This window comes from Amblyomma americanum, chromosome 5 (genome assembly GCF_052857255.1).
Source record: "Amblyomma americanum isolate KBUSLIRL-KWMA chromosome 5, ASM5285725v1, whole genome shotgun sequence".
Lineage (NCBI taxonomy): Eukaryota > Metazoa > Arthropoda > Arachnida > Ixodida > Ixodidae > Amblyomma > Amblyomma americanum.
Window position 1 is genome coordinate 94,251,831 of NC_135501.1, and position 11,214 is coordinate 94,263,044.

General features: G+C 50.2%; 1 pseudogene; it reads left to right on the forward strand.

Annotated features, from left to right (window-relative positions):
• Nucleotides 1-5,870: 5,870 nt before the first annotated feature.
• Nucleotides 5,871-10,741, forward strand: LOC144134048 (uncharacterized; annotated as a pseudogene).
• Nucleotides 10,742-11,214: the final 473 nt, after the last annotated feature.

Genomic DNA, 11,214 nt, shown 5'->3' on the forward strand with positions numbered 1-11,214 from the left:
GTCGTGCGTGCGTGTGTGTGTGTGTGCATGTTTTGCCCACGCTTGTCAAAGCGCGGCAGCCGGGGAGAGGAGCTCCCCAACTGGGAGGCGAGGAGGTCTGACCGGCGCCGGCCTGGCGGACGCGCCCGTCACGTCTGGACATGTTCAGGCGTCGCCGTATCGGATGACTCTTCCCAAGCCGTTCCCTCTTGCCCTCGACTCCGAGCGTATAAAACGCCGCTGCCCCGGACGCCGAGGGAGACTTCGATTCCTTCCTTCGAGTAACGTGGTCGCCCTGACCGGCTGCTCTTTTGAGATTCCAGAATAAACAAGTTGTTCTGTTGCCAGTCGACTCATCCTTTGCCGGGACCTTCGGATGTTTCCAGCTTTGCCCCAGGCCGCCAGGCCAACGCTACCCTTGGGGCTTGCAACCCTTTTGCAACAACTGGTTGCCAGCGGTGGGATCGCGACAACGGAGGCCAGCAGCGAAGATATGCGTTCAACTGTATGCTGAGCAGCACAACGACCATCCGGGAGCAGTGCAACGAGCCCTGTGTGATGACTGGTTGCCTGCAGCGGAACGACTGCGCTGAATTCTTGGCTGCGAGGTTTGGTGAGTGCGGGACTTTCTTCTTCTGAGTTTTGCCAGGCTTTTGTTAGTGTCAGAAACAGAGCTGGTAATTGTGTTGTCGTTGCTGCCGGGTTAGTTTGCGGCAAGACAATAGTAGGCAGTAGAGAAAGCAGCATTCGGAGCAGCCATGGATTTGAAGTCGTTGCGCAAACCGAAATTGCTGGAGCTTGCAAGAGAGTTGGGTCTGGATGTCTCAGACAAACTCAGAAAACCAGAACTGCTAAGGGCTATTCTTGAGTTGGAGGCTGAGGATGACGAGCTGTCGGAATGCCTTGAGACCATTGAGGAGAGGGAACAAAAAGAAAAAGAGAAAAACGGGTGCGAACGTAAAGAACAAAAAGAGAAAGAGGAGCGCGAACGTAAAGAGCAAAAAGATAAAGAGAAAGAAGAGCGCGACCGTCAACACGCTTTGGAAATGAAGCGTCTCGAGGTAGAGATGGAACGCGCTCGTAATGGAAATCAGGCACACGGTGCAGGAGAACGGGTATCGTTCAAAATGACTGACCTGATGCGGCCGTTTAAGCTTGGAGAGGACATTGGTTTGTTCCTGGTTAACTTTGAGCGAACGTGCGAGAAGCAGGGGTTCTCTCGGGAAACGTGGCCACAGCGCTTGCTCACTTTGTTACCCGGCGAGGCGGCCGACGTAGTCGCTCGCTTGAAGAGAGAGGAGGCAGAGGATTTCGACCAAGTGAAATCGAGTCTGCTAAAAAAGTACAGGCTGTCAGCGGAGGCGTTCCGTCGGAAGTTTCGGGAAAATGAAAAAGGCAGAAGTGAGTCATATACAGAGTTTGCCTACAGGCTTATGTCAAACATGCAGGAGTGGCTCAAAGAAGAGAAAGCGTTTGGTGACCACGAGAAAATTCTGCAGTGTTTCGGGCTGGAACAGTTTTATAGTCGGTTACCTGAGAACGTGCGGTACTGGGTCTTGGATAGGCCAGACGTTAGTACAGTGGCTAAAGCCGCCGAGCTAGCCGAGGAGTTTGTGACGCGTCGGGCTCGCGGAGCTAAGGACGGTCAAAAGGGTGAATTTGGCTCCAAGTCTGAGAGGCCGAAGTTCACACCCATGAGAGCAAGGGGGGACACGCGTAGTGCGGATGCGAGTGAAAGCAGTCCGACCGAACGTAAGGAGACGGCGGCAGCCGAAGCCGAACGCAGAAAGCGGTTCGAGGCGAGGCAAGCGCGCGTGTGTTATACATGCCAGAAGCCGGGTCACTTTTCGGCGCAGTGTCCAGAAACAAAAAGAGAAGTCGTGTGTTTGTCATTATGTAGCACTGACGAGAACATGAAGCTTCTCGAGCCTTACATGCGAGACTTCCTCGTGAACGGGAAAGAGTGCCGAGTGCTTCGTGATTCCGCAGCTACAATGGATGTAGTTCACCCCTCTTACGAAGAACCCGATATGTTCACGGGCGAGTGCGCATGGATCAAGCAAGCCGTGGAAGCTCATAGCGTGTGTCTGCCCATAGCAAAGGTGCTTATTGAAGGACCTTTCGGAGCACTTCAGACGGAGGCCGTAGTGTCATCTATGCTGCCCCCCCAGTACCCGTACCTATTTTCGAACAGGTCCGATCACCTCCTGCGCGAGAAGGGGCTTTTGTTTGGTGAGGCTAGCGTTCAGGCCTTAACCAGATCGAGAGTTCGGGAGCTCGCTGCAAAGGCGGTAGTTGCGGGGCCGACGTTGTCGAACAATGAGAAAGGGTCGGAGGCGCAGCAAGCTGATATTCCAAGCACGTCAGAACTGGATAAAATTGAGCCTGTAGCGTTGAAGGCACCAGGTACTGGAGAGGAAACGCCCGACAAGGGAAAGTTAGAAGAGCTTCCGGTCGAGCTTCCGGGACTAGGCTCAGTGACGAACAGGGAAGACACTGATCAGGTCATTAGTGACTTACTCAGTAAAGCACCGCTGTCGCCTGAGCAGAAAACCGAACTACACCAACTCTTACAAGAGTTTCAAGGTCAGTTCTCTGAGAGGCCTGGTAGGACTTCTGTCCTTACTCATGATATAGAACTTACCTCCCCAGAGCCAGTACGATCCAAGGCGTACCGGGTGTCACCCCGCCAGCGCGATATTATGGAGGCTGAGGTAAAGAAAATGCTACAGCTCGGTGTTATTGAGGCGGGTGAGAGTGATTATACCTCCCCTTTGATTTTAGTTGAGGTACCGGGCAAGGAACCTCGTCCTTGCGTCGACTACCGCAGGCTTAATTCCATTACTAAGGATCAAATTTATCCGATCCCTAACATCGAGGAGCGCCTTGAGAAAGTTAGTAGCGCTCAGTTTATTTCCACCCTAGATCTTGTCAGGGGTTATTGGCAGGTTCCACTTACAGAAGAGGCTAGTAGGTATGCGGCGTTCATTTCACCAATGGGAACATTCCGTCCTAAAGTTTTGAGTTTTGGTTTGAAGAACGCGCCATACTGCTTTTCAAGCCTCATGGACAAAGTGTTGCGAGGACAGGAAGAATTCGCTTTACCGTATTTAGACGACGTAGCGATATTCTCCGCATCCTGGTCTGAGCATATGGCACACTTGCGGGCAGTGCTAACCCGCCTGCGCGAAGCGGGCTTGACAGTCAAAGCTCCCAAGTGCCAATTAGCACAGGCCGAGGTTGTATACCTCGGTCACGTGATTGGACAGGGTCGTCGCCGCCCCTCTGAAATAAAGGTGGCCGCTGTGCGAGACTTCCCGCAACCGCGCACGAAGACCGATATTCGGTCGTTCTTAGGTGTCGCCGGCTACTATCAGAGGTACATCCTCAAGTACTCCGATATCGCGGCTCCCCTGACGGATGCTCTAAGAAAAACAGAGCCCCAAACAGTCGTCTGGAGCGAGACAAAGGAAAGAGCTTTTAGCGCCCTAAAGAGCGCCCTAACAAGCCAGCCTGTGCTACGATCGCCAGACTACACAAAAGGATAGATAAGCGGGCGAGTTGGTGATACATAATGCAAAAAAACAGCGCGAACAAACGGGGACTAGACGAAGAATACACAGGACCAAGCGCTGACTCTGAACTAAAGTTTAATCACAGGAAGCACACTTATAAAAGGAAACAGAAAACGAAATAAACACAAAATCAGAACGCATGTGTTACTATGTGATGTCCAGATATGCAACTTCACAGTCACGCAGGAGCAGGGATGGTTGGCTGACACATAATCTTGGTTTCTTTGTCATGTTATACGCCTCGATAATTTCCCTGGTCAACTGGTCGGGGTGTTTGTACAAAATGTCAGTAAAATGCAAGGACGGAAAACATGATTGACACTCACGGCAATGATCAGCTAGATTAGTGGAGCGATTAGATTCTAATGAATTGAGATGTTCTCCGAGTCGTGTGTTGATACAACGTCCCGTTTGCCCAATGTATATCTGACCACAGGATAGGGGGATTTTATAAACTACCCCTTTGGAGCACGGCACAAAACTTTTAGCGTGCTTAACACCACAGGACGTTACAGATTTCTTGTTTCCCCGTTTGTTCGCGCTGTTGTTTTGCATTACACAAAAGGGTTCGTTGTTCAGTGCGATGCTAGTGAGCGAGGCATGGGCGTTGTACTGTGCCAAAGGGACAATGGAGAAGTGGAACACCCCGTCCTGTATGCTAGTCGTAAGCTGACCTGTCGTGAGCAGGCGTACAGCGCCACTGAGAAAGAGTGTGCGTGTCTCGTGTGGGCCGTTCAGAAATTGTCATGCTACCTAGCCGGCTCGAGGTTTATCATTGAGACGGATCATTGCCCTCTCCAATGGCTGCAGACCATATCTCCCAAAAATGGCCGCCTCCTGCGCTGGAGCCTCGCTTTGCAACAATATTCCTTTGAGGTGCGTTACAAAAAGGGGAGTCTCAACGGTAACGCCGATGGCTTAAGTCGAAGCCCCTAACGTAGGAATCCGCCTCAAAGTTGTTGGTTACTGATGTTTTCTTCCTGAGGCAGGATTTTTAACATATTGCTTTTGTTTAGTGTTTCAAAGTGATTATGTGCTTTCTAGTGCAATTTTCCAATTTGTGGACGCGTTCTGAGTGCTGCTTGACTACTGTAAGGAACTAGGCAGTAGTATAAAAGGGGAAAGAGCCTGGCAGAGCTTAGTGAGGGTTGTCTCGTGCTTGCTGACTGAGCGGTTGCGTTTCGGCGTAGTTCTAACGCTTGCTGGGAACGAGCACAAAAATGGCAACTCTCCCGAAGTGACTTTGCAGTGTCCTATGTGATCCTGAACCCGAGAACGAGGCCTTCTCTGTGCGCTGCGCTCAAGCAACGTCGAGGGACGATCGGTTTCGATTACGAGCATCATCGAGCGACATCCCTCTGGACAGCGGATGCAGTCCCCTGACCATCGGGATCTCCTTCTCCCGGCGGGGCGGTCTGTTACGTCTCGCCTACAACGCGCGGTATAGCCGGCGCGGATGCAACGAACGCCGCGGCTTCGTTCATCGCGGCCGCAACGCCTCCCGCCAAGCGCGTCCAGGCAGGTTTCAGTGCCACGTGTCGTCGTGCGTGCGTGTGTGTGTGTGTGCATGTTTTGCCCACGCTTGTCAAAGCGCGGCAGCCGGGGAGAGGAACTCCCCAACTGGGAGGCGAGGAGGTCTGACCGGCGCCGGCCTGGCGGACGCGCCCGTCACGTCTGGACATGTTCAGGCGTCGCCGTATCGGATGACTCTTCCCAAGCCGTTCCCTCTTGCCCTCGACTCCGAGCGTATAAAACGCCGCTGCCCCGGACGCCGAGGGAGACTTCGATTCCTTCCTTCGAGCAACGTGGTCGCCCTGACCGGCTGCTCTTTTGAGATGCCAGAATAAACAAGTTGTTCTGTTGCCAGTCGACTCATCCTTTGCCGGGACCTTCGGATGTTTCCAGCTTTGCCCCAGGCCGCCAGGCCAACGCTACCCTTGGGGCTTGCGACCCAAATGCAACAAGATTTAGAAATTGTCTTCTTGTGCCTGGTGCAAAATATATAAACTGCCACACTCAAACGGTAATGCTCATTTTGAAATGCTACTGTGCTGACAATAGCGCGTCTCAAAAAAATTCTTTCCTGCCAAACTGAACCCTTCGTATTAGCAACCGACCTTCGTCGTTAACTGCACTCATCGCTGCACCTTGATGCATTGAGTGTGATTTTTCAAAAAACAGTAGATCTCGTCCCCCAAACCGGTTAATGCTAAAAATTCGCAATCTCCAACTTCATTAATAGAACCATCAACCTGACTGAACAGTTTTCAAACAACCGGTATCAGTGCAACAAACTACAAAATCACATCTCCAGCCATGGAAGCGTCGCATAAGGAGAAACACAGGGGTCTTGGATGTGAGTTCGGAGTCGCTCCCAACAGGACCACAAGTCAAGAAGGACGTTTGCTCCGAACACCGCCACCACCACCAGGCCAGGGCTGCCGACGAGTTAAAGGACTTGGATGTGGAAGGAAGATTACTGGAGGGTTTATTTGCATTATTTACATAGGGAGAAGTCAATGGAAACTTCGCTCCGAAGAAAGGATCTTAAAACGAGGCTTAAAGAGCCTTAAAAGGGAGCATGATCCCTAAATAAAGCACACAAATGGAGTACCCAAAAGGGAACCCGACTGAGAATTACATGACAGCACAGAAGAGGAGCACACCAGAGGAGCAGGATTTTCACTGCACATGCTGTCCAGTTTTATACAGTTCTTGTTCCCCAGATTCCCCAGGTTGAGGACCTTTCCGCCAGGGTGGGAGTGGCTTAAAATTGTATTAACACGCACAAACACGTTGATTTCCTGGCTTGCAGTATCAACTCCAACAAACAGAAAGCACCAAACCACCAACAAAGGAAAGCATAGATGGGACGTTCCGAACAACAAAGCATTGCCCCACACGCAAGCGCACAAAATTCACTCCAGACCCACCAGGCTTCCTTGTAATGTCAAACCAAATCCTGTTCGCGAATAATGATCCCTCAAATTTGACCGAATATAGGGTGAAAGCGAGCGTCCGCGTGATACCTGAGGTCGCCAAGGACAGACTGCCACGTTGTACTATAAGCGGTGGTATGTCAAAGCCTACAAATTTTAAAGAGAAACTTCATCCCTTATTAATCAAAGCTCTGATCCCCCTAAACTACCAGAATATCGAAAGTCTGCTTAAAATTTTGGCCCACACTCAGATTAATCTGCAGGTTTTTCTCAAAGAAGCTTGATCGCTCGAGACAGAATCAACGGTTCCGGTTGAACTCGCAAAGATGCGACTACGCATCACAAACCTTACTCACTCTCGTACTAGCGAGATGCTTCCCTTAAAGTAATTTTTCAATGTGACACCCGGTCACCCTCATCTATTCGGTCGTTCCAGCGACGGTGGCGGCGCCACGCGGGCTCTTCCTGAAGCGGCGAGTCGGTGATCGCTCTGCTTGGCGCGTGTAATTGGAGTGGTTTGCAGCATAAGATAAACGTCAAAAATGAGCATATTCTGTTCTTAAACGATGTGCGAACATTACAAGCAGCAAACACGTTATTTCTGCCAACACGTAAGGAGTTCCAAAAGCAGTGATTAAGTGCATTCTGCAGGTTGGTAACGTGTTTTAGCCAAATGACCCGTCTCAGCGGCGTACCCTGTTGACTATGTTGGTCGCATGAACAAAGCACCGAATAGAAATGCATTGACGTCACGGCACCGTGTCGTCAATGCATTCCTATTCGGTGCTTTGTTCATGCGACCAACATAGCGTATCGCAGCTGCATGAAAGCAGTGCAGTCCTTATAAAATGAGCTGATGAACTATACTGGTTATATTTTAAGGCGGACGTTTGCAGAAAACAGATTTTTCCTCAAGATTCAGTCCATTTTTGTCTATATTAAACACTGGCTTTCTGACCACAACATAATTGCTAAATAGCGATATGAATGGCAAGAACATTACAATTATACCTTCATTTCTCGAATATAATGCGCAATGTGCATGAATAATCGCAAAAGCTTCTTGGAAACTGTCGTCTGCTTACTCGATCAAAGCGTTTTCCCCCGCAAGTCAAAAACAAATTTTGAGCGCTAATTTCAACTGTATTACTCGAATGACCCCTTGGCTGCCGCTTCAATCCACAGCTACATTGCCTTTTCTATTACCGCGTATGTGTGACTAACGTACGCTGCAGAAGGATTATAGTAGGACACAATTAAGTCTGCAGTAAAGCTCCGCGCGCAATCGGAGCGGTTTGCAGCATAAGATACACGTCAAAAATGGCCATATTCTGTTCTTCTACGGTGAGCGAACATTGCAAACAGCAAACACGTTGTTTCTGCCAACACGTAAAGAGTTCGAAAAGCAGTGATTAAGTGCATTCTGCAGGTTGGTAACCAGTTTCAGTCCAATGACTCGTCAAACAAGCAGCCGATCACGAGTGGAAATTGTAGGCTCAAGGATTTTGATCATGCATTGACGACACGGTGCCGTGCGTCAACAGAGTACGCCGCTAAGACGGGTCATTGGGCTGAAACTCGTTACCAACCTGCAGAATGCGCTTAATCACTGCTTTTCGAACTCTTTACGTGTTGGTAAAACTTTTCTGTTTAGCTAAACAAGCAGCCAATCACGAGTCTAAATTGTAGGGTCTAGGATTTTGATCATTCTGGCTTGTTTGATGCAGCCCAACATTTAAAGGTTGGTTTCGGTCACTGCTGTAATTGGCAAGTGCCGTTAGTTTACGCCGCGGACCGCGGCCAGTGTTACCAATTGCTGATTTTCGATTCAATTGTGTCCTCATAAGATCAGCGCGCAAGCAATACACATAACGTATTTATGCGGGAAAGGGCCGCACTCCTGTAGGCAAGAAATATATCGTCAGATTGTCTGGTTTATTAAAGCAGTTTATTTCACTTTCGGGTAAGTGCCAAAAAAAAAGAAAGGAAACGCGCAAATAATCGCATTTCAATGTGTTTGTCGCACTTTACTATGCTGAGTTCGCAAGTTTCAATGGTTTCTGCGGCACTTACGAACTGGCGATTCCATGCTCATATCGATAAAAATTTATTTCGAGCCTGTAATGCAGCCAACATTAGGCGTGGCATTTTATTGATAACCAATAAGAATTACCTGCTGCTTATCTAGGCTCTAAAAATTACACGAAAGGTGCCACAACGTCAAGAAGCCGCTTTCTTTCTATAGAGACACACGCTATGGCATCGGCGCCATCACCGCCTCGTCCGCCATATCGCACAGCCGCCGCGCCACCTATAGGGGCTGGAATGACTGAATACACAAAGCTGCTACAGCTGTTCTCCACAGAATTCTGCGGCCTTACTTCAGTCGGTTAGCCTCCGAATAACCCCAACGGTTAATTAACCACGCGCCGTTAAACAGAATTACACAAATGTATCCAAATACACGTATTTTCATTGACTCCGCAATGCACTCGCTACATTTCCGTTAATGTAACAACACACCCCTGGTACCGCGACCAAGTTTAGCACGTCTGAAACTACTAAAGATACAAAGCAAACCTGTTGCAAATTTCAAACACGCAGAAACTTCCTAGCTCTCAGCGATTCTACCTACGCAAACAGCTCGTCTACTCTGAAACTGTCGTCACTGTATTCTTGTGAGTGTCCTTATCATTTGGTAGCACGGCAATTTGACACTCATATCTAAGTCAAAGAGAATAGCGTCTGCCGAAATTATGATAATGTATATCTATATCCGATCAACTCAAAACCTTTAGCCCCAAACAACGTAGCCTTTCCCTCTCCGATTTCACGCACCCTCAAAAAAAGAGGAATAAAAAAAGTTACTTCGAATGGCTACGCGGGATGAAAGCTGACTCACCTCCCCCGGTTTGAAAGGATTAGTTTTCAGACGCGCCCGCCGGGGTCGCTATCTGACTGCTTGTACTCCTGTCAGCTCGTCACAATAGGCAACTGAAAACCGCCGTTCTTGACGGCCCCTGTCATCTCCGCGCCCCCTCGACGCGCTCAGAAGGCCTTGGGAAAGCATGCAAATTCGAGAACAGACTCCTGGCGACGAACCGCTTCCAGCTGTAGAAGCTACCCTTTTTTTCTAGTCGCAAGTGAGCTCGGCTACGCTTTCGCCCTGGGCGCTTCCCGGAATCCAGTGCGGAAACTGGACCCGTCCTTCTCAAGTACACGCGTGGAACCCGCCTGCAAACCTGGCCTATGTTTCTCGAGGCATACGCACGCCTCCCCAGAATGTCACGAGACTTAGCGTCTTGTGATCATTCGTGCAGCTTTGCTTTTTTCTTTACCGCGTTTTTTCTGGCGTCGAGGTTGAGGGGTAGGTGTTGACTTTGCACCACGAGGGCGAGGTGGAGCCAGTGGAGAGTTTGTGCCCCGAGGACGTGGCTTCACAAGAGGACGTGGTGGACCTTCCACACGTGGTCATGGCGACTTCACACGACGGGGCCGTGGGGACTTCACACCACGTGGCAAGGGGACTTTGCTCCTCGGGGACGAGGCGACTTCAATGCCCCTCATGGCGGAGGCTTTGCGGGTGGACCGCCCGGACGTGACATGCCTGGAGGACCACCGATTCGGGGAGGACCGGCAATGAGGTGTGATGCCCCGCCACCTCGTGGAGTCGGTCGTGGCATGCCACCTCATGTAGGGCCACCCATGGGGGCTGGAGGACCACGTGCCAAGCGAGGCCGTTGGTAGGGACCGCCAAGTGCGGCCTCCTCCTACCAGGACTCGTAGTACAACAATAGCGCAAGCCAAGACTATGGAAACAGCGGTGGCTATGACGATGGCTATGAGCAAGCACCTGTCAGCCAGAACACCTATCAAGACCCGTACAATGCGCCCTCTGACATGATGATGAATGGCTGCCAGAGCCAGGGAGTCGGCAGTGCAGGCGGATATGGCGATGGTTCTGGTGGCTACAACACAGATTACTCCAAACCACCGATGGAGTGGAGAGGCGGCGACTTCAGAAGCAGAGGCGCTGGATATGCACCTCCTGCACCTTCCGGTAGTGGCTACGCTAGCAGCTACGACGACAGGGGATATGGGGGCAACTACGGCGGAGAACATCCAACGGCCGACAGCTTCAGTGGAGGTGGTCCCCGATCAGATGATCGCTATGCCTCCTATGACATCTGTGGTGGCGGAGTGTATGGCCAGTCTCGAGATAGCTATAGAGGCGCCGGCCGCTATTAAGAGTGCAGCAAGCTGTCAACTCTTCCTTTTTGATAGGAGGCTTAGATAAGCACCAGTGACACATTTCTCACATGTGAAAGAGCCTCCACCATGCCCGTCACCATCCATCTTAACTTACCATCAAGGCCTTGCTCGAAGAAATTCATATGCAGGCACTGCACTTTTTGTTTCCCCAACACCACATGTGAAGTTCGTGCTCTGTAATTTACTCTTCATTTCACATTTCCACACATGCAGGATATTTTTCTTCATTTTTTTAACATAGTCAGGCGGTTTGGAAGGCCACATGTGCACTGTAATAGACACTCCAAAGTCTTTCTTTGTATGTCTCTTCATGTGAACCTGGCATTCTGTCATAAAAAAGAAATAACTCGTTTGCGCTCCTGCAGCTCTGCCTCTTTTTTTGCAGCTCTGCCTCTCGTTTCTGCCTTTCCATTTCCGCCGCTCTTTTACGCTCTTGTTTTTTCGCTCAT